The sequence below is a fragment of the Scardinius erythrophthalmus genome, assembly GCF_964197995.2.
Source record: "Scardinius erythrophthalmus genome assembly, chromosome: 11".
In the NCBI taxonomy this organism is placed as follows: Eukaryota; Metazoa; Chordata; class Actinopteri; order Cypriniformes; family Leuciscidae; genus Scardinius; species Scardinius erythrophthalmus.
The window spans coordinates 23,444,458-23,466,629 of NC_138231.1; the positions used below are offsets into that span (position 1 = coordinate 23,444,458).

General features: G+C 39.0%; 1 long non-coding RNA gene across 1 annotated transcript; it reads right to left on the minus strand.

Moving 5' to 3' along the window:
- Window positions 1-20,270: 20,270 nt before the first annotated feature.
- LOC308698782 lies at window positions 20,271-21,744 on the minus strand. Its single transcript, XR_014031108.1, has 3 exons — window positions 21,610-21,744; window positions 21,460-21,500; window positions 20,271-20,516 (listed from the first exon to the last, which is right to left on the minus strand). It is a non-coding gene; the product is annotated as an uncharacterized lncRNA (long non-coding RNA).
- Window positions 21,745-22,172: the final 428 nt, after the last annotated feature.

Below are 22,172 nucleotides of genomic sequence, written 5' to 3' on the forward strand. Positions count from 1 at the left end.
CTGTGTGAGTTTTTCAGCAACTTGTTTTGTGTTTTTACCATGGGTATAAATGACTGTCGTCAGCGTACATCTGAATATGGACGTCTGGACAAACAGAAGGGAGGTCGTTTATATAAAGTGAGAATAGCAGTGGCCCCAAAATAGAGCCTTGAGGAACCCCCGTGGACATTGCGAGGGGCGGTGAGTGGTAATCACTGATCCTGACTGACTGTGAGCGATTTGATAGATATGACTCTATCCAATTTATTGCATCTGCAGAGAAATTAAATTGACTTAGTTTGATTAATAATATTTTATGGTTTACAGTGTCAAAAGCTTTTTTTAAATCGAGAAACACAGCTCCAACCACGCCACCTTTATCCAGTAAATGTTTGATATTTTCTATGAAAAAACAATTTGCAGTTTCCGTGGAGTGTTGAGTTCTGAAACCAAATTGCATTGAATGAAGAGAAAATGTAGTGGTATTCAAATGTGTTATTATTTGTTGGGAAATTAGTTTCTCTGCGACTTTTGACACTGTAGGTATGATGCTGATTGGTCTGTAATTGTCCACTGACAATGGATCTCCATTTTTGAGAATTGGAACAACAGCAGCTGACTTCCACACACTTGGAAATACTGCCTCAATAAAGGAGAGATTGACAATTTTGGTTACTGGTGTTAACAATGTAGAACTGAGTTCTTTCAGCATGCACACATCTATGCCAAATATGTCTCTAGTTCTGGAAGCTTTTAGTGTTTTTATTGTCTGTAAGACTTCAGATTCTGTGACTGTGCCTAGGTTGAAAATTGGCTCTGAGTTATTTATCGGACAAATATTTAGAGTGTTAGATGGTAAGCTTTGGGCAATAGTGGAGACAGATTCAATAAAAAAATTATTGAAGGCATCTGCAACTTTGTTTGTTGTTTGTATTATTTGTAATTTGTCCATTTATCTTAATTTCTAAAAATTGTTTCCTTTTAGTGTCTTGTCCTACAAGTTTTTTAAGTTGGTTCCAAATTGTTTTAGAATCCCCTTTTGCATTTTCTATTATAGTCAAAAAAAATCTGCTTTGGCCTTGCGTATAGCTTTAACAGTCTTATTCCTCAATGTTGTAAATAGATTTTTAGCACTAGCTGACTTAGTTTTAATTGCATTTTTTAGCGCACAATCCCTCTCTTTCATTAGTTTGAGTATGTCCGAGTTCATCCAGGGAAGTATGTTTTTATTGTGTTTGTGTTTAATTTTACAGCTAAAATCTTTAATTGTTCTCTCAATTGTCGCCACAAAAGATTCAGAGTCCATTTCACAATTTGTTCCCACCAATATGTGATCCCAGTCAATCTGCTGGATAGCACTATTAAATCCTTCCTGGCGTTTTTTTGGGATTCCAACAAACTCACGCTCTCTGACAGAGTAATTAAATCTCTTTTTTGAGAGCTTTCTGGCCACAAGGATCAAATTGTGATCAGAAAGACCAGCTAACATATTGTATGATTTAGATATTCTCTCAGGTCGGTTGGTAAATGCCAAATCAATCTGGGTGCTGCTTGATGTGGTGATTCTTGTGGGCCCTTTGATCATTTGGACTAGATCAAATTTGTCAGTTATTCTTTTAAGCTTTTTTCTACATGATGTGTCCTCCCAGTTTATGTTGATATCACCCAAAATAATGGTCTCTTTGTTTAAGTTAGATTCTTTCAGTAATGTTTCAAACTTTTCATAAAAAATGGCATCTGAAGAGGGGGGGCGATATACCACAATGATTGTGAAAGACATTTGTGGTGATAGTATAATATTTAAGCCCAAGCATTCTAGTTCATGATCATTCAGCTGTTGAATTTCCTGACACTGAATATTGTTTTTTATATATATCATAACACCACCACCTTTTGACCCTTCTCTGTCTCTCCTGAACATATTATAGCCAGGGATGTTAAGTGCTGCAGAGGGGGCATTATTATAGAGCCAGGTCTCAGTTAGACAAAGATAATCCAAATTTGAGTTAAGTAACAGGTGATTAACTTGATCTGTTTTTGACATGATGCTTCTTATATTTAAATGCCCACCCAGCAGACCTTTGGGTTTTGCTTTAGGGTCCCAAACTATTTTTGAGTTATTGACAGTTTGAAAGAACGCCCATTTCCGGTGTTTGGCTACCCCTGGATTGAGCCGCTTCCTGGTTACGGTTGTTACCATGGTGACGGAGCGGCCATTCAGTAAAGTTTGTTGTTGTTGTGTGTCCGAATCATGCCTCCCGCTCCCAAGCGAGGCCAAGGCTGTACCATGCTGTTGTCCCACGGACTCACTACTAAAGCTTCCGTCCGACACACCGACACAAACCCTCGGACCCGGAGTTTCCTCGTGCAGCGCCCCAACAAACCGCCCCGGTACCGCGCCATCCACACCATCACCCGCGCCTCCCCGAACAGACAGCTCGACCACAGTTGACGAGGGGAACAGATGAAGGAGAGGATCAAGATATTGTGCAGAGCAACACGGAGATGTACCTGAACGTACCTGCAAGGTATGAGTAGTGTGTTTGTCCTCTGCACGTTGGTTAGCCTCTCCTGGCATCTTGAAGTGATGCGGACCTGGGCACGGGTGGATGTCTCCGGATAACATCAAACATATGGCGATAATAAGTCCAGTTGTCAGCGGTGATTGAGTCGGTGTTGTTGATTTAGTCTTCTTGGTAAACTTATTGTAAAGTAGTGGGTAGACCAAAGTCACAGCCAGTGTATAGGTTCCATAGCCGGTGCTTGCTTTTGCCAAATCATTGTTTGTCCGTTTATATCCCAGATCTTCATGTTTTGACGGGTTATCATTTAAATTAAGCAGAGGAAAGATGTTACCAACCATCCGAACCGGATCAACATAAATAGGCTTTGAAATCTTTGTGAGCAAACAATAGACTAGGAGCACTGTGACAGCCCCTCTCCCACCTGCAGCCATCGTTGGTTCCTTTGTGTGAATTAACATCAATGGGCACGCTAGTAAGCTTGCCCTAGGTCTGCAGGCTGCCGCACTGCGTTGACAAGATTATAAAAATTAAGGATAATTTTTGGCTTCAGTATCTCGAGAAAGAAAGGCTTTCCCGTAGCGTAGCAACTACGCAATACTCGTTCCCTCTTCTAGAGAGAACAGAGGTTACGTTAGTAACCGAAACGTTTTCTTCTATCTTCTTCAGTTCAACAAACTACTGTCTGTTCACAGTTTTACATGCTGAACACGACTACAACAACAACTTCTTTGTTAAACAATTATCAGTTTCCCAATTTCTTACATGCATTTGTGGCTGTAATTTTTTCCCCATTTTACAGAAAAACTGGTGTAGCCTATAAAATTTTGTTCAAGCTTGCTTTGAGATGACCCCATATTGGCTGATTTCTATCTCTCCTGGATTTTCCTTCGACGCGCGTCTTACTAATCTGTTAAACGTCTTCAACAGATCCGACTTTTTAACCCAAAATCGGACAGGTTTTAGCAAATTTGCTTCCTGTAATTACGGTTTTACTCAAAATCTTTCCTTGAGCACTTTCTAGTGCTCAATTAATTCTGGTTCACTTAATTAATCAGGTGTGGCTCTTCCGTCCACTTGTACAGAGATTTTGAGTAAACCAGGTGTGGCTCTTCCGTCCATGTGGATCTTCCGTCCACTTACGAGCTAGTTTTCGGCATCCATCGAAAAACCTTCTCTGCCCGTACCAAAGAGATAGTTCCAGCCACTATGGTTCACTTGCAGTCATATCAGATTACACCACACAAAATAAAATAATTTAACTGTCTCTTACCCAAGATACTTTTACTGCCTCCTTTCTGAATCCAGTGGGTTCCTCCTGGCCCTGATAGCAGTTTTGGCTCTTCTCTCTCAATTCGGCGAGGTAAGACTAAAGCCTTTTGTGCTTTAGGGTGATCAGTCCGTCAATCCGCTTTCTCAGGGCCAGAAGAAACCTCATGGATCCCACTTCTGACACCAATTTGTTGAGGCAAAAACAAATAACTAACAAAACAGCATCAGGCATAAGAGACATCAAGATTCAAATTGTCCTTAAAAGATATTTATTCTTGCAAGAATGTTCCCAGTCCATCCACAGTCCAGCTGCAGGCGGAGTGAGACCCAGAGCAGAGGTTGACCAGCTTCTTTATAGTGTTCTATTCAAAGGCTATCTCTTACAGCCCCCACTAAACAAAAGAACAAAAGGGACCCCCCTTGAACCCTCCCCAGCCCGGGGGTCTTCTCACCTCTGAAGTCTCACACACACCTTCCAGCTGTATCAGCATCATAAAAGAAACTCAAAATACAGCCAAAGAACGCATGGCATTCATTTGCTAAATCATTGAAAATAAAATACAAAGAAAAGATAATTTTTTCCACAACAGTACATAATTAAGTAACTATTTAGAAAAATATTTCTATTTTAGTACTGACTACCTTTTTATTTTCTTAAGATTTTTTTAATTATATTTTTTCCTGAAATTTGTCAATTTTCTTGCAGAGAATATTTATCACTTTTGTGATTTCAAAAGGTATAGAACAATCTTCTGCAATGGAGGAAACAATTTTATTACTTTTTTTTAAAACATTTGTTCACTTCTCCATTTATTGCACTTTAACAATGTAAACAGATACATAGGAGGAATTCTTAATTTTGTGTATGAAACTCAGTGACAATGTATAAAGTGTCTTAAAAACAAAAATTTTGATCACTGTTACAAAACATTAAAACAGTATGACCTGACACTTCTAAAACTTGTAACTTTTTTTAAAGGAAATAGAAGTAAAACATTTTCAATACAATTTACAATACAATTGTCATTACACAAGCAAGAACAGGACATTTTTAAAATGAAAAATTGTTTCTTTCAGTTTCTAAGAAGTGCCCATGAAGAAAAAAAAATCAACTTCGGTCTGCTCAACACTTAACACTGCTCACATCTTAAATGTGAAAAATTTGTCATTGCTCAATCAGACAGTTGAGAGCACCCACTGACTTCCGTATAAGGAAAAAATATATACTATGGAAGCCAATGGCTACCATCAACTGTCTGATTACCAACATTCTTCTAAATATCTTCCTTTGTGTTATACAGAATAAAGAAACTCAAAGGTTTGGAACAACATGACAGTGAGTAGGTAATGACAACATTTTCATATTTTGGTTGAACTATATATTTAGCATTAACTAGGTATTTTTTTTAGAACATTTAGAATGCATTATCAAAAGGAACACAAAGACTGAACATTTTTAAAATGCATGAAAAATTATTTGAATTTAGTTTCATACACATTTACTGCTTTTCCAGAAATGCCTGTATAAGTGTATCTAAAGATTTCTGTGAAGAACTCATCTGTGACATGATTTCCTCATGCCGTCTCTGGGTAGCTTCCTCAGATGCCTGGATAAAATTCAGGAGTTTGTGGTGACCACTGCTCCTTTTCTTCCTACGACGACTGGCATAATTGATGGCTGAAGCCTCAGAAGATTGGGGTTCAGCTTCAGGAGATGGTGGCCTGCTACTGGAGGAGGACTGTTCTGGAGACACTTCAGTCTGCCAGGGAGAAGAGGGCCTTGAGGAATCTTTTCGGAGTGCCTCGGGTTTCTTTATTTGTACACCCATTGAATCGCCAATAACGGGAAAGTCAACATCATGATTAGTTCCAATTAATTCTTCCATCTCATTATAAAACTCAAATTTGATGACACCTCGTCCAGTGGATTTGTTGTTGTCTTTAATTTTTTAAAGGCATCCTCCAGGGTTGCACACTTTCTTGCAACCTTTGCCTGATAAAATTTTAAATTAAACTGCTCGGTCAGTTTCTGGGCTATCTCTGACCAGAACAGTTTCTTTTGTCCACGAGCCATCCGTACCCTAGCACCCAGCTCAGCCAGTAATTTTGGAAGCTCACCTTCAGTGCTGGTAAGATGTGCACGCATCAAGTCTATGAGGTACAGAGTTTGTTCTCGAGTGAAATTATGATGCGGGGGATAGGTGGACAAAGGTACTGAATTAGAAGGTACTGAAGTAGAAGGAGGAGTTGTAGTAGGAGATGTGGCGAGGCCAGAGGGTTCAGGGTCGGAGCAGGTAGTGAAGGATGGCAATGTGTTAGAGTGAAAAGCTGGGAAACTGCAGGAATCTGTGGAAACAACAGAAATGTACAAGATTCTTTGATGAATACAAAGTTCATAAAACCGCATACATTTTTTTTTTTTTTTTTTTATAAAGCATTTGTTAAATAGTCTTTAAATAATCTTTTTTACATTATAAATGTTGCCTGTTACATTTGATCAATGTAATAAAAGTATAATAGTATAATGAATAAAAGTAATCTCTTTTTTTAATCTGATTACAAATGTATGAATGGTATCATTGTAAGGATGCTGAAAATTAAGCTTTGCATCACAGGAATAAATTACACATTATTATACATTTACATAAAATATTAAAGTTTAAAACAACTGTTTTCTACTATCACAATATTACAGATTGTTCTTTATTTTTCAGAAATGTGTTTAGCAAATTAGTTTAAAAACAAATTATGTTTTCAAACTTTTCAGACTGACCAACCAATTCAGACTGTTTCTATGACCAATTTTAATAATTTTGACAAAACTGAATTTGTGAATGGATGTGTGTCACAGACAGAGAGAAACTGTGAACTGATGCAAATAGTCAATTAACGTTACCTGTGGAGATTATATTTAGTCGCATTGTCATTGCCTCGTCAAGGTAAATGAAAGGGGAACCCTCGGTTTGATACAGCACCTGGGTCAATGGTATTGTCATACCACGATCCCAGTACAACTGGTTATCATGAACAAATGCTAAACAGAGAGATAAAAAATGTTAAAACCATGTGCAATGAATGTCGCGAATCAAACTATTTCTCGTCTAAAGGTGCACAAATGTTAGGATTTTTTGTTGTAATTCATTAACTTGCTGCTAATAACAAGATTAATGATGATCATGATAAATGACAGTTTCTAGGATGAGTAAACATTGAATTCAATTAAAATTTACCGTCAACTACAGACGTTGCATCCATTGATTCCGCCATGTTTCTCACTGACACGCGCCCAACTCGTACAGATCGGGGCTTAAAGAAAATCCCGAGCTCCCCACTGGTATTTACGACATTGTGGTGGCGTTCATGTGCGTTCAACTCGTAAATACGATGTATACGAGATGACTTGAACGCACCATTACTCCATTCCTATAGAGGGAGTCTGTTGCAGGCTAACTTCCTGTGCTTAGTTTTCCACTAGGAAGTAGATAAAAGCAGTGTGCAGGGTGGATGAAATTTTTTTTTTTTTTTTTTGCCCGGTCAGCGTGCGTTAAGTGCGAGCTGAAAAGTTATTTATAGCAGAAGTTCATCTTCGCGTCAGGCGCAGCTTCTTAAAAGTTGGACGAGTAACTGGTCGGCGCATCGCCTTTGTTCTCAGTTAAGCAGGGACGCGGCGAGCCGGAGCAACGAGAGCTTTTCATTCATACGGGCGAATTGCTGTCGTAGCTGTAAACAGGAACGGTAAGCAGATGTTCCTTGTCTGTTGCGTGCAACCCAGAGACCTCGGTAAACGAGATCGTCCTTTAATAGAGCTATTCTCCTCGCTCTTAGCTTTCTGGGGATTAAGCCGGATGCCGAGGAGTCGAGTGGAGCACCAGTAATTAATACAACTAGAGCGGGGATCCTAGGTGCAAGGTAGTGATTCACTGGTGTAATTTTGTAATGATTTAATATATTAATGTGGGATGTACTGTGCCAATTGTTTGTTTCTTCCCTGCTTAAATGTGTTGCACTATTGCTGCGAGTAGAAATAGATTTTATATATTTATTCTGTGTGGTATGTTGTAAGTGAGATCTTATACTGTGTGAAACACTATGGTGTAAACCAGGGAAGGATAATACAGTTAGAAGGACACTGTATGTTTGTGATTTATTACAGAAACTGAGTGCTTCGGGGTGTAATTGCCGCTTTCCCCTATTATAAATGTGAGAACTGTATTGTACCTCCAAGGTGTATTGTACATTTTGTTTGTTTTGTTTGTTGTTTTCCTTGCTTTCCTGAAGGGGTGGTTTTTGATGAATGGTCTGGCAAACAATATTATAACATTGCGCCCCAGTTACCCAAAGCTAGCTTCTTGCGTAGATTTGGGGTGGTTTCACATGGATTATTCAGTTTGAGTTTGCCATGTACAGGGTTTCCATATTGGGGGTGCTATGTTAACTAAGATTGCGGTATTTGATTCACTGATAGTGAGGTTTTGCTGTTGGCCATTTGTGTGCCTATGGACAGTATTATTTGCCAACCTTCAATATTTTAACTATACCATTTGTGATAATAAATATTATTTTATATTATTTTTTGTATACCAGCCTTTGTCTTCCTTTGAATCCTTTAAGATACCTGTTAAAGGGAACTAGGTAATGCCGATAAAGAAAAGTTCCATAATGTTACATACTGATTCAAACTTCACAACCTAGGAAGCTCAGGAGTTGATTGAGACGCACCCTTAATCTAGACAACCAAAAATGAAAACTAAAATCCTTAAACTTGTAATCGAGACTCTTAATACAAAAGAGACAAACAACAAGGACTGGCAAACACGGCCCTAATTGTTATGTTATGAGTACATTAGTTTAAGAACTACATTACCCAGCATGCCACACGAGTGCGGGGCATGCGCGGAAGCGCGAATGTAGATGAGAGAACAGAGTTGTGCATATGCATGTTGTGAAGTAAAGATATTGAGATCTTCAATCACGTCTCGTCTGCTTATTATTAAGATTAAGCAAACAACACGTGGTGTCAGAAGTGGCCGTGAGCAGTTACGGAGAGAAGAATTGCCACGAGTGAGTCACGGAAAAGGGGAAAATAGGACGGAAAAGTTCCCGGTCGCGTGAGTGTAAAGGGTTAATAACGCAACATGCTAACCGAGTTTGCTACGGCGTGTGATGTCTACAAGTGGCAGTGAAAGTGAAGCCGGGGACGAGGGACAGATCGAACAAGTAGAAGAGGATTTTGTGCCCGAATCAGAGGATAACCAGCAACAGGAGAGAGCTGAGGAAGTCCTGGTACCCCGACATGCAGTAATGGAGAGGCTAAGTCCACCCACTTCCATGCAACTGACTGGTAATCTTGCTGATAATTGGAAGCGTTTTAAACAAAGATTTAATATATATTTAGCAGCAAGTGGAGCAGGGGGTGATGATGAAAAATTGAAAGCACACATCCTTTTGCATGTTATGGGAGAAGATGCTTTGGACATATATAATAGCTTTCAGCTGGATGAAGCTAATCTGACTTTAGCAGAGCTAATTGCAAAGTTTGAAGAGTACTTTGTGCCTAGTCAGAACGTGACATTTGAGAGGTACAAGTTTTTCACCCATGACCAAAAGCAAGGAGTAACTTTTGATCAGTACTTAGCAGAGCTTCACACACTAAGCAAAACATGTGAATTTGGCACCCTGAGAGATTCATTAGTGAGAGACAGGATCGTTTGTGGCACAGTGGACAATACACTCAGAGAAAGACTGCTCAGAGAGACTGGACTTACACTAGATAAGTGTGTCACAATGTGCAGAGCAGCAGAAACCACTCGAGCACAAGCAAAAGAGCTTCGGAGAGGTGAAACAACAGTGCATGCAATAAACAAAGAATGGAAGAAAAAGAAAACATTTACCAAACAAAAAGACCAAAAAGAGAAATCTGCAGAGTTCAAATGTGGTAAATGTGGAGGCAGCCACAAGCCAAAATCATGTCCTGCATTTGGAAAATCCTGTAACAACAGTGGGAAGAGCAATCACTATGCAAGATGTTGCAAATCAGCTTCTAAGCAGAAAGTCTACGCAGTTGATGAGGAAGAATAGGATGATGAGGAGTTCATTGTGGACGTGTTGCAGGCTCAGAAATGGATTGTGCCAATTGAGGTGAATGAGACATTAATACCATTCAAGTTAGATACAGGCGCCCATGTAAACCTTCTATCTTTTGAAGATTACAAAACATTGACTGTGAAAAGCAAAATTCATCCTATAAAAACAAAAGTGACAGGATACACTGGAGAACGCGTTCCTGTCAAAGGTGGATGCTTCGCAACCTTCAAACACAGAGGCCAGCAGATAAGAGCATTGCTACTGATTGTGGATACGAATGCACAACCAATCCTGGGACTCAAGGCGTGCACACAGCTCAATCTGGTAAAAAGAGTGTTTGTAGTGACATCATCAGATACTGCAAATGATCATGACTCACTCATGGAGGAGTATAAGGACTGTTTCGAAGGACTTGGATGTCTACCAGGGGAGCACAAAATACGTGTGGATAAAGGTGTGTCTCCTGTTGTGCATCCTTGTAGGAAAATCCCTTTTGCATTGCGTGGAAAACTGAAAGAGGAACTAGTGCGCATGGAAAAATTAGAGGTCATCAAGAAAATAGATGAGCCAACTGAATGGGTCAGCTCGCTGGTTGATCTGCAAAAGAAAACAGGTGCTCTGAGAACGTGCTTGGACCCAAGGCACTTAAACAGAGCAATTAAAAGAGAACACTTTAACATGGCTATGTTTGCAGGGGTAAATATTATTTCTTTATAGAGGGAAAGATGTTATGTTATGAGTACATGAGTTTAAGAACTACATTACCCAGCATGCCACACGAGTGCGGGGCATGCGTGGAAGCGCGAATGTAGATGAGAGAACAGAGTTGTGGATATGCATGTTGTGAAGTAAAGATATTGAAATCTTCAATCACGTCTCATCTAGGGTTGCCACCTGTCCCGGTTTTCCAGGGATTGTTCTCTTTTTTGAGCGACAGTCCCGGCAAATTAATATTCTTTCCCGGGACACGAATTGTCCCGGTTTTTTGTTAAAATGTACTTCTAAAGTAGAATTTCCTGGTTTCAAACCGTTTCCTTCTACTGTTAACGTTAGCCTACTGCAGAGCTGCCACGCGCAATTAACCCTTCTCACGCACAGAAAAATCGCAAAGCAAAGAGGACACGGAGACCGACAGACTAGACAGAGCGGGTTACTTATGATATAAAAAAAATCTCAGCTCTCAGATTCTGTCAATTTTATTACGAAATTCAAACAATAAACACCGTTTTGGCGTTTGTAAATGTGACGTGAAAGATCCCTAGCGGCACGTGAACTGATCACCTCTAGCTTATAGTAAATAAACACGAATGGACAATGTTGAAATAAAACGTACAACTTACCGAAATGTATATTCATCATACATAATATCGATCAATCAGTGTTTTTCAACCGCGGAAAGGGTCAATAAAACAGCTGGAGAACAATTGTCACATAACATTTACCTCAGGAAAGCCATTTGATGACCATAATAGGCTATAGCACGTTAGTTAGCTAGAAAAAAAGAGCTATAGAGAGTATTTTGCTAAACATGGGCTACTATATTACATATTTATTATATTTACTTATCATTAAATAAAGTTGTTATTACAATAAAAAAATGCATTATATTTAATTTGTTAAATAAACTTATTTTTAACCTTAAATAATTTTACCAGCTGATAAGGCTCTCTGTATGTTTACAGCATTAGGTGAGATTTTTTTCTTGAGAAAAATGAATGCCTATCTTCTAATATTTATCCAAATCAGTCAATTAAATCAAATCACAAGAATTGAACTGAATTGAAATCCTGAAATTTGTTTCAAGCAATAATAAAAAACGTATCTTACCAGAAATTGTACCATATAAACATTGTAACGTTGTCACTAAACCTAATACAATTCAGTTTAGTTACTAAAATGTTTTGACAATCACAAATTACACTTATTTGCAAGATTATTATTGTTTTTTAGAGTTAAAAATTTCAGTTAAATATAAAGGAAAAACAGCGCTGGAAAATCATGCAAAAACACCCCCCCCCCCCCCAACAACAACAGAAAAAAAAAATTGTCCCGGTTTTTCACAAATCAAAGGTGGCAACCAGTCTCATCTGCTTATTATTAAGATTAAGCAAACAACACACTAATCATCTGTGTGTAACATTTTTGAGACCTATTCCTGCTGTGTTTCTCTGCATGGCTTTAAAGGCCAGCTCTGGCCAGTTTATATACCCTTGTAAGCTTACAAGTCTCTCCTGACCTTGCTTTCCTCTCTTACGAGCCTAGCAGTTATTTGGATAAGGTGGGTGTTCACAGGATTGACTGAATTGACCTCCTTCCTTTCATGGTGGAAAACACACGGGCAGATCTTAAGTAGAATTTTTTTTTTTTTTTTTTTTTTTTTTTTTTTTGGAGCCTGGAGGTCCCTTCAGAGCCAGGTACACTCTCACTGGCCAGGTTACAGTCTCCTTGTTTACTCCATTTATCAGCATTATCAGCAGCGGCCATTTGAATAGTTTGAACTGATGCCAGATACAGTCTTAATCACAGAGCACAAATTAATGGTTTTCATTTAATTAGCTGAAATTTTCATAATAATGTCAAAAGAGATTAATTAAGAGGGTTAAATACAAAACAAAATCAATAATATAAATGCCACATTCAAAAATGCATTCAATCATTTGAACTGTTTCTCTGGGGTGTAACAAGGAATTCAAGGTAGTAATAAGATTTAGCAAATATGCATATTTAAAATGCCTTCATCTAAGAAAACAGTTCTACCAAAAAGACTCGGAGGCAAAATGACGTATCATAGCATAAATTTATTAACAGCCCAGCAAGTACTGTGTTATAAAGTTCTTTGGCGTAGGCCCCGTCCGTAGCTCGCAATCCAAGAGTAACAGAATCTGCATTTCCTGCCTGAAGACGAAGCCGACGCAGCCAACCCCCGGGGATGTATGGGAAGGGACCATCCTGGTGGTGGGGAGGATGGAGGTGAATGTTGGCATCAGCATCTGCGAACTCAGACGTGTGTAAGTACCGATCTTTTATACTTGGAGTATTAGAACACGATTGGTTAGATGAGAACTTAATAAATGACGTAACAATTGAGTCTTCCTGGCAGAACTTACGCTAAAGCTTTCATACCCAGATGAATGATCTTGCACTCAGAGGTACATCCAAATTGCCAAATCCATTGATTGTGCATCCAAAAAAATAATGAATTGCAATCGAATCAATTCCAATCATAATAAGAGACATTGCAACAGTTTAACTTGATTAAAATGCACAAGCATGATTTTGAGGAACACAACCTAAGCACAAAAAAAAAACAAAAAAAACATATACCCGACTACTACCATGTCGGGTATATGTACCATGTACCATAGTACCATGAATATCAGGTTTTGGAGCTGATTAGACAACCATTCTTATCACCAGATACCGTCGTCATCTACCACTTGTTCTCTTGAGAGTTATATTGATCATGTGCTGTGGCTAAGTGGTTCTTCCCTCATTGTTGGTGAGGTCGAAGAAGATGCCAGTTCCACTCAGTTGCTTTCTCTCCAGTCCACTTCAATCATCCTGGCACCAGAGGTTTTTCCAATCGCGCCAAAACACACCATAGAACTCTCCCAAGTCCTTAGCCATCTTCACTCCTCACACGAGCATGAGAGTCAAGAGTCCCTTCCTGCAATGAAGTCCGCATCAAAATGTCCTTTCCCAAGTCTAGGAAAGCTGTTTCAACTTGGCACTCCATGCAGCTTGCATACTATTCTCTTTTGGAAATAAAATAGTTCTGGTCTGTCGATTGTCAGAGATTATGAAAAGTGCCTTTAGTAATACCACCTGCAACCAACTAACAAGTAGCACATAGAAAACCATGATTTGCACCTCTGGCATAATTATTATTATTTTTTCTTTAATATGTCCCACATCAACTTCTTGTTTCAACAGTCAAGCCATTTCATGGTGTCTTATCTTTCATAGGCTAATCAGTTTTCTTGGATATTTCTAGTCTTTTTCCATCAGCCTGAAGCTAAACTGATAGAGGCTGTTAGCTTTGACCCAGTACCTTCTCCTCCTTCAGAAAAAAAGTATTTTTTCTCTTTTCTTATGGGACTTTACCTTAGCAGACCCACACCAAGCAGACATCTGACAGCTCTGATCCAGAATGAGAGCGAAACACCAAAGCTCCGCCCCTGGCTCAGGGAGAGAGTGTTTCTGCTGTATTACTGTGTGTATAGTTCTCCTCATCTGTCCTTTAGATTTATAAAGTGCAAGGGCTGTGCTGTTAGCTCTCGGCAGACTCCCCGACGTGTGTTTAAACTAGATCATATCAGAGAAGCAGACACCACTAGAATACCAATGGCTGTGGATGTAAAAGCCAAGACAAGGCATCAAAGGCACACTTGAATTTAGGCAGAGCTAAACATAAAACAGTACAAAAAAAATATCACTTTTTAGTTTTGTGGACTATCATTCACTGACATCTAAAAAAACGGTCAGAGTATGTGCGAGACTTCTGATTCATTAGCTGCTATGGCCGTCACAAGAATGGTTTGCTATAAAGCAGCATAACAACCTGTTTTTGTACAGTTAACTTGCACATTCAAGTTACAAATGGCTGTGGCCGCACTTACGTAAAATAAAAAATAAAAATACACAAAAAGATACATCAATATTAATCTAGATGTTTACATTTGTGAAGAAACCATGAGTAGTACTCGCAGCAATGGTTCTAGTGTGTTGTGGGTGGTTGTGAAGGCATTACTATATAGGTTCTAAGGTGTTCCTGGGTGGTTGCTTACTTGTTAAAGTTAAAAGACCCCATTCTTTAGTCTTTATGATATTCTGGTCAGACCATATGGATTGGGTCCCTCCTTCAATGTAAGTATATAGGATTTTTAGCCTGTTTTATCCTCTGCCAGTTGAAAATCATCTAGTCAAAGTTGAATTACTTAGCACACCTCTCCTTAACAAGCCACATTACTTGATGTACTGTGTCACTCATGTCCGTAGCCGATGCACCCAAAGCCAAATACCTTATACGGAAAGGCATGAACTTTGACTTTCAAATAAATAAATAAATAAATAATGAATAAATAAGAAGAAAATAAGAAAGAATATTGGTTAGACCATTAGACAAGCACAAGGATAAAATTATATTTAAGTCAATGATCATTCAAATCCTGCATTGTTTAATTTTCTTGTCCACATCTTAGAAATCTTAAGACGTGTTAGAATAGCATTAAACTAATATACTCAGGGAGGGACCGAGGAGAGCAAGCGGATCAGGAGAATGAGGCGGAGCCAGAAAACTGGGCATAAATCGGTAAAAATATGTAACACAGAACATTTCCTAAAAATGCATTCAGATACATTTGTACATCTCTACAGTTCTCTGGGGTAGCATGTATAATTGTTATTTTGACTTTTAGCTACATGTAGTCTTTTACACGTGCATTTATAATCCATCATGACCCTCTATGAAATCCTTGTGAAATATGCAAAAGCTGTGCTTAATCCTTGCATGGTTAATACTGTAATAATTAATTTAATTGCCCAAGTAGTTTTTAAGAGGTTGTGAAGACGTCAAGTCAAGTCAAGTCAAGTCATCTTCATTTATATAGCGCTTTTAACAATGTAGATTGTCTCAAAGCAGCTTTACAGAGATAAGCGTATAATTTAAGGTAACAGAGATTGTTTCGGCTTTGCAGCAGAGTTAAGTTATTTCCATCTAAAGTTAGTTTTAATTGATTTGGTTCCGTCGCAATGATCATTTGTTATTAAATTAGGGGCCGCTAAGACGACACCATTCTCTCTACACAGACTTTAAACGCGAACCTGTGAGAAACGCTGATGGCGTTCACATGCGCATTTAGAATGGGTTCTATAGTTATGTGCGTTTGAATATACGCAGGTTTGGAATTCCCTACAAGCCAAGCCTAAACAAAATACTTGTCTTTCCTTATAAATTTTGATAAGGAATTTTATTTTATTTGTTGCTTTGGGGTAGGACCGTGAGACGAATTTTCCCGACAACGCCTTATCTGTAGAGTGGTAGTGGGATCCTCCATAGGGAGAGACTAGTTGGCACTTCAGCACTGCGTTGTCATCGGTCCAGGTGAAGGTCCTTCGTCAGACCTGGATACGGCCTGGATCCGGCAGGCTGCAGGAAAAACCTTGGGATAAACACAGACACTAAAATTAGCGTAGATGCCATTCTTCTCATGATGTAACGAGTACATCAGGATTTTTGGGAAGTGTTCCCGGTTCCGGCTGACCTAATCTATGCAGCATAACATTAAATTATAGAAGTCTATAATGTATTATGTGAAAGCTAGGTCAAAGAGATGTGTCTTTAATCTGGCTTTGAACTGACAGAGTGTGTCTGCTTCCCGGACAATGGTAGGAAGACTGTTCCAGAGTTTTGGTGCTAAATAGGAAAAGGATCTACCGCCAGCAGTGGATTTTGATATTCTAGGTATAATCAACTGGCCGGAATTTTGAGATCGCAATAGACGTGACGGACTATAATGTGTTAAGAGCTCGCTCAAGTACTGCGTAGCTAAACCATTCAGTGCTTTGTAAGTAATCAGCAATATTTTAAAATTTATGCGATGTTTAATAGGGAGCCAATGCAGTTTTGACAGAACCGGGCTAATATGGTCATACTTCCTGGTTCTGCTAAGAACTCGAGCTGCTGCGTTTTGAACCAGCTGTAGTTTGTTTATTAAGCGTGCAGGGCAACCACCTAGTAGAGCATTACAATAATCTAGCCTTGAGGTCATGAACGCATGAACTAATTGTTCCGCATTTGTCAATGAGAGCATATGACGTAATTTAGATATATTTTTAAGATGGAAAAATGCAGTTTTACAGATACTAGACACGTGACTTTCAAATGAAAGATTGGTATCAAAGAGCACACCCAGGTTCCTAACCGACGACGAAGACTTAACAGAGCAGCCATCAAGTGTTAGACAGTATTCTAGGTTATTACGTGAGGAAGTTTTTTGTCCAATAATTAGAAACTCTGTTTTTTCAGAATTTAGAAGTAGGAAATTACAAGTCATCCAATTTTTTATATCCGCTATGCATTCCGTTAATTTTGTGAATTGATAAGTTTCGTTAGGTTTTGAAGAAATATAGAGCTGAGTATCATCGGCATAACAGTGAAAGCTAATGCCATGTTTCCTAATGATATCTCCTAAGGGTAGCATGTACAGAGTGAACAGCAGCGGTCCTAGTACTGAGCCTTGTGGTACGCCATACTGAACTTGTGATCGATGAGACATCTCATCATTTACTGCTACAAACTGATAACGGTCAGATAAGTATGATTTAAACCATGCTAGTGCATTTCCCGTAATGCCAACATAATGTTCTAATCTATTTAAAAGAACGTTGTGGTCGATGGTGTCAAATGCAGCGCTAAGATCGAGTAACACTAATAGAGAGATACAACCACGATCGGATGATAAGAGCAAATCATTTGTGACTCTAACGAGAGCTGTTTCGGTACTATGGTACGGTCTAAATCCGGACTGGAAATCCTCGCAGATATCATTTCTTTCAAGAAAGGAACACAGTTGTGAGGATACTGCCTTTTCTAATATCTTTGACAGAAAAGGTAGATTCGAGATTGGCCTGTAATTGACTAATTCTGAAGGATCAAGTTGCGTTTTTTTAACAAGCGGTTTAATCAAAGCCAGCTTAAAGTTTTTTGGTACGTATCCTAGAGACAAAGATGAATTAATGATATTAAGAAGAGGATCTATGACCTCTGGAAGTATTTCTTTCAGTAGCTTAGTCGGTATAGGGTCTAACATACATGTTGTAGATTTAGATGATTTAATGAGTTTAGTAAATTCTTCCTCTCCTATAGCAACGAATGAATCAAATTTTTCCTCAGGGAGACTACAATACACTGCCTGATGCGATACTGTAGTAGACGGTTGCATAGTTATAATTTTGTCCCTGATATTATCAATCTTATAAGTGAAGAAGTTCATAAAGTCATTACTGCTGTGTTGCTTGGAAACTTCGGTGCTTGAAGCTTTATTTTTCGTTAGTTTAGCCACCGTTTCAAATAAATACCTAGGATTATGTTTATTTTCTTCTAATAGGGTTGAAAAATAAGCAGATCTAGCAGCTTTTAAAGCCTCTCTGTAAGTAATTGAGCTCTCCTTCCATGAAATGCGAAATACCTCTAGTTTTGTTTTCTTCCAGTTGCGCTCCATTTTTCTGGCTGCTCTCTTAAGGGCCCGAGTGTGCTCGTTGTACCACGGCGTTGGACTATTTTCTTTAATCTTCTTTAAGCGCAACGGAGCAACTGTGTCTAAAGTGCTGGAAAAGAGAGAGTTAAACGTTTCTGTTGTAATATCTAGTTCTTCTAAGCTATCTGAGATGCTGAGATGATGAAACTGATTAGGAAGATTATTAATAAAGCAATCTTTAGTAGCAGAAGTGATAGGTCTCACATATTTGAAACACGGAGTCGGCTTTGCAGCCTTGGCTAAATGCAAATTACACGAGACTAGATAATGATCTGAGATGTCATCGCTCTGCTGCAGAATTTCAACGGCATCCACATCTATTCCGTGTGATAATATTAAATCTAGAGTATGATTACGACGATGAGTAGGTCCTGACACGTGTTGTCTAACTCCAATTGAATTTACAATGTCTTTAAATGCCAATCCCAATGCATCTTTTTCATTATCGATGTGTATATTAAAATCACCAACAATTAGTACTTTATCTGTAGTCAATATTAATTCTGATAGAAAGTCCGCAAATTCTTTGATAAAGTCTGTATGGTGCCCTGGTGGCCTGTATACAGTAGCCAGCACAAATCTCAAACGTGATTTATCGTTTACACTATATATTTTTACATTAAGCACCAATGCTTCAAAAGAATTATATTTAAAACTTGATTTCTTAGTGGTTTTGAAACTATTACTATAAATTACAGCAACACCACCCCCTTTGCGTTTCAGACGAGGCTCATGTTTATAACAGTAATCTTGTGGGGTTGATTCATTTAAAGTAATGTAATCGTTTGGTTTTAGCCAGGTTTCTGTCAAACACAGCACATCTAGGTTATTATCTGAAATCATATCGTTAACAACGAGTGCTTTTGAAGTAAGCGATCGAATATTCAGCAACCCAAGCTTTAGCATTTGCTCATCTGTATTATAGCTGTTTTTTATTTGTTGAACATCAATTAAATTTTTAACCTTAGTTGGGTTTAAACGTTTTTTGGATTTCCAAATTCGGGGAACAGACACAGTCTCTATATGATGATAGCTAGGTGAGAGAGGCTCTATGTGATGGGATTTATCTGACCTTGGTGACGCGAGGCCGCTAGCAGACAGTCGGTTAAGCCAGTCTGTCTGCTTCCTGACCTGAGCCCCAGATTGTCATGTTTGAGCTCTAAGACTATGAGCCATATTACTAGAGAGAAGAGCAGCACCATCCCAGGAGGGATGAATACCATCTCTTTTCAACAGGTCAGGTTTGCCCCAAAAACTTTTCCAATTGTCTATGAATTCTATATTATTAAGCGGACACCACTTCGACAGCCAACCGTTAAGCGAACATAATCTACTAACTATCTCATCACTCCTGCGAACAGGAAGGGGGCCAGAGCAAATTACAGTCCTTGACATCGTACTTGCAAGTTCACACACCTCTTTAATATTAATTTTGGTGATCTCCGACTGGCGGAGTCGAACATCATTAGTGCCGACATGAATAATGATCTTAGAGAATTTACGATTAGCATTAGCCAGCACTTTTAAATTTGCTTTGATGTCAGGCGCTCTGGCTCCCGGCAAACATGTGACTATGGTGGTTGGTGTCTCTATTTTCACGTTCCGTGTAATAGAATCGCCAATAACTAGGGCACAATCATTCTCAGTGGGTGTTTCACTGAGCGGGGCAAATCGATTTGTTATGGTAATCGGAACGGAAGAGTGGTTTTTAGATCCGCGACTAGAGCGATCCCTCACTGTCACCCATTTGCCCGGCTGCACGGGCTCTACTTCAGCCAGAACCGACTCATGTAAAGTGTGCACTATTCTATGCGCATCCAAAACATCTAAAGCACTAGCACTCTTACTATCCTCAATTAAAGTTTGGATGCGTGTTTCTAATTCTGAAATCTTCTCTGTCAACCTAACTGTCTCCTTACATTTATCGCATATAAATCCTATATTGTCGACAGAGAAGCCTATACTAAACATGTGACATGAAGTGCAAGTGACAATAACAGGACAAGACATTACTCACCGTGTTTGTTGAGTGATTCTTACTCACCTGAGCTTTTTATGAACTCAAAGGCGCGGACGCGCGAGAGAAAAATAAATAAATAAAATAGCTGAGCGCACGGGTGGCGCGTTAACAGGCTAGCGAATTACTAGCGTTTTGTGCTAGTAGTACTAATAACAAAAGCTAGCGATGTCAGGTTAATCTGAGATGTTGGGTAAAATGTAGTAGTATAAACAACTAGAAATGGTAGTAAAATGATGGTTCAAAACAAAGAAATATATGGCTAAGACGGAGCTTATCGCACCGAATCAAACAAACACACTCACAGCAGGCAGCGAGGCAGACAGGAGCAATCCAACAGCAGACAGGAGCAATCCAGGACGTCCACTGATGTCCTTTACACATCTAGTCAAGCAAAACAGAGAAAAAAATGGAATTATCTTTATGAAATACACGATTTGTATACAAAGTAAATATATTTACTTTATCTTGTTTAAATAAATTATAATCACAAAGTGCACAGTGTGGTTAAGTGATTGCAAAGCCACTGCATTTTAGTCATTATTTCAACCTGTTGTACCTGATGTATTCGTTGTTATTTTTTCATGGAATGTATGCATATACATGTAAAATAGAAATATATCCGGTCACCATTTATGTCTGAGTTGGATGTAATTGCCAAAACTGTGCTGCCAAGATCTCTGCCAAGATGTAGTAACAAAAGATCTTGCGATATTATAAAATCCCGCGATAGGATAGATTATCTCGCGAGATGTTAACGCGTTCTCCCCATAGACTCCTGAACATTGAACAACCACAAGGAGAGGAGGAATTGAGGAGGGAGTTGTATCGATATTATTAAAAATCTACTGTTGGGTAAGTACATTTTGTATTATTAGATTAACGTGCTTGAGTTTTACTTGTTTGACATGAATGAACCGAAAGAAATGATGCCCACATTGTCAACTGAAATTTACTGAGTTTGGCTAAAATTAGCAAGTAGGCTAAAAGTTACTTTGAACTTATACAACGGTATACCATAGTATAAAGTATGTTTAATGATACAGTCAAAGTTATTACTGTAACTTATTAATGCAGCCTTTTGAGAGTTTCTTTCAGAAAGTAAATGTTTATCCTTTTAAACTTTATTATCTATTCAGGGGACATCACAGCCCACCTGTCTTTATCAGAAATGTCCTGTTCACTTTCTCACAGTTACACACCTAGTTAAAGGGACACTCCACCCATTTGCACTAAGCTTTGCATTGTTAGAAACCCAGTCATACTATTGAATGGTCGTGCAACACTCTCTCATTTTCCCCTGAGATGGGAGAAATCCGTTATTTACCTCTTACACTTCCTCCCACAATGACGCAAAAATCTTTTTTGCTGTGGAGACAGATGTACAGTTATGACAATAGCGGAGGAGAGTACTCAATATGATATAGAAGAAGATGATTTCGGAAGTCTGATGCTTGAATCAGGTGTTTGTGGCTACCTTTACAAGCCGCATTATAGCGAAGAGCAGCCGAGGCAGAAGACCTGCCTGCCGCGGACGAGGAGCCCGGACTGGCTCGAGTTAGGGCGGACTGGTGGCGCCGGTAATCTCACTATGCAACTCATAGACTGTAAGATGCAACTACGAACATAGAGATAGAGTCCGTCTTCGGCAAAGAATTTCAACGATGACAATTTCTCCTGGACGAAATCTCTGAATCAGACGAGGATACGGACATTTGTGTTGTGAACTATCCTAGTTTCGCACCGCATATGTTCTGACTGAACATCCAGGTACCATGCAATAATTCACCTTTTCGAAAGAAATACAAACGAGGAGTAATGCACTAATGAGTTTGCCAACTAACTAGACATTTTGTGTGAAATGAATTTCGAGCTCTGGTGGTAGCTAGCCTTGTAGACGGAAGAGTGATTTCTCTTATAGGCAGATATGCGCTGTTCTGGATTAGTGGGAGTGGCTTGCGGAGCTGTGCAATGTGGTGCATTGTGGGAGTTGTTGTCTTTCATACAAATGCGTCCTGAAGTTATTTTTTGTCTTTCCTC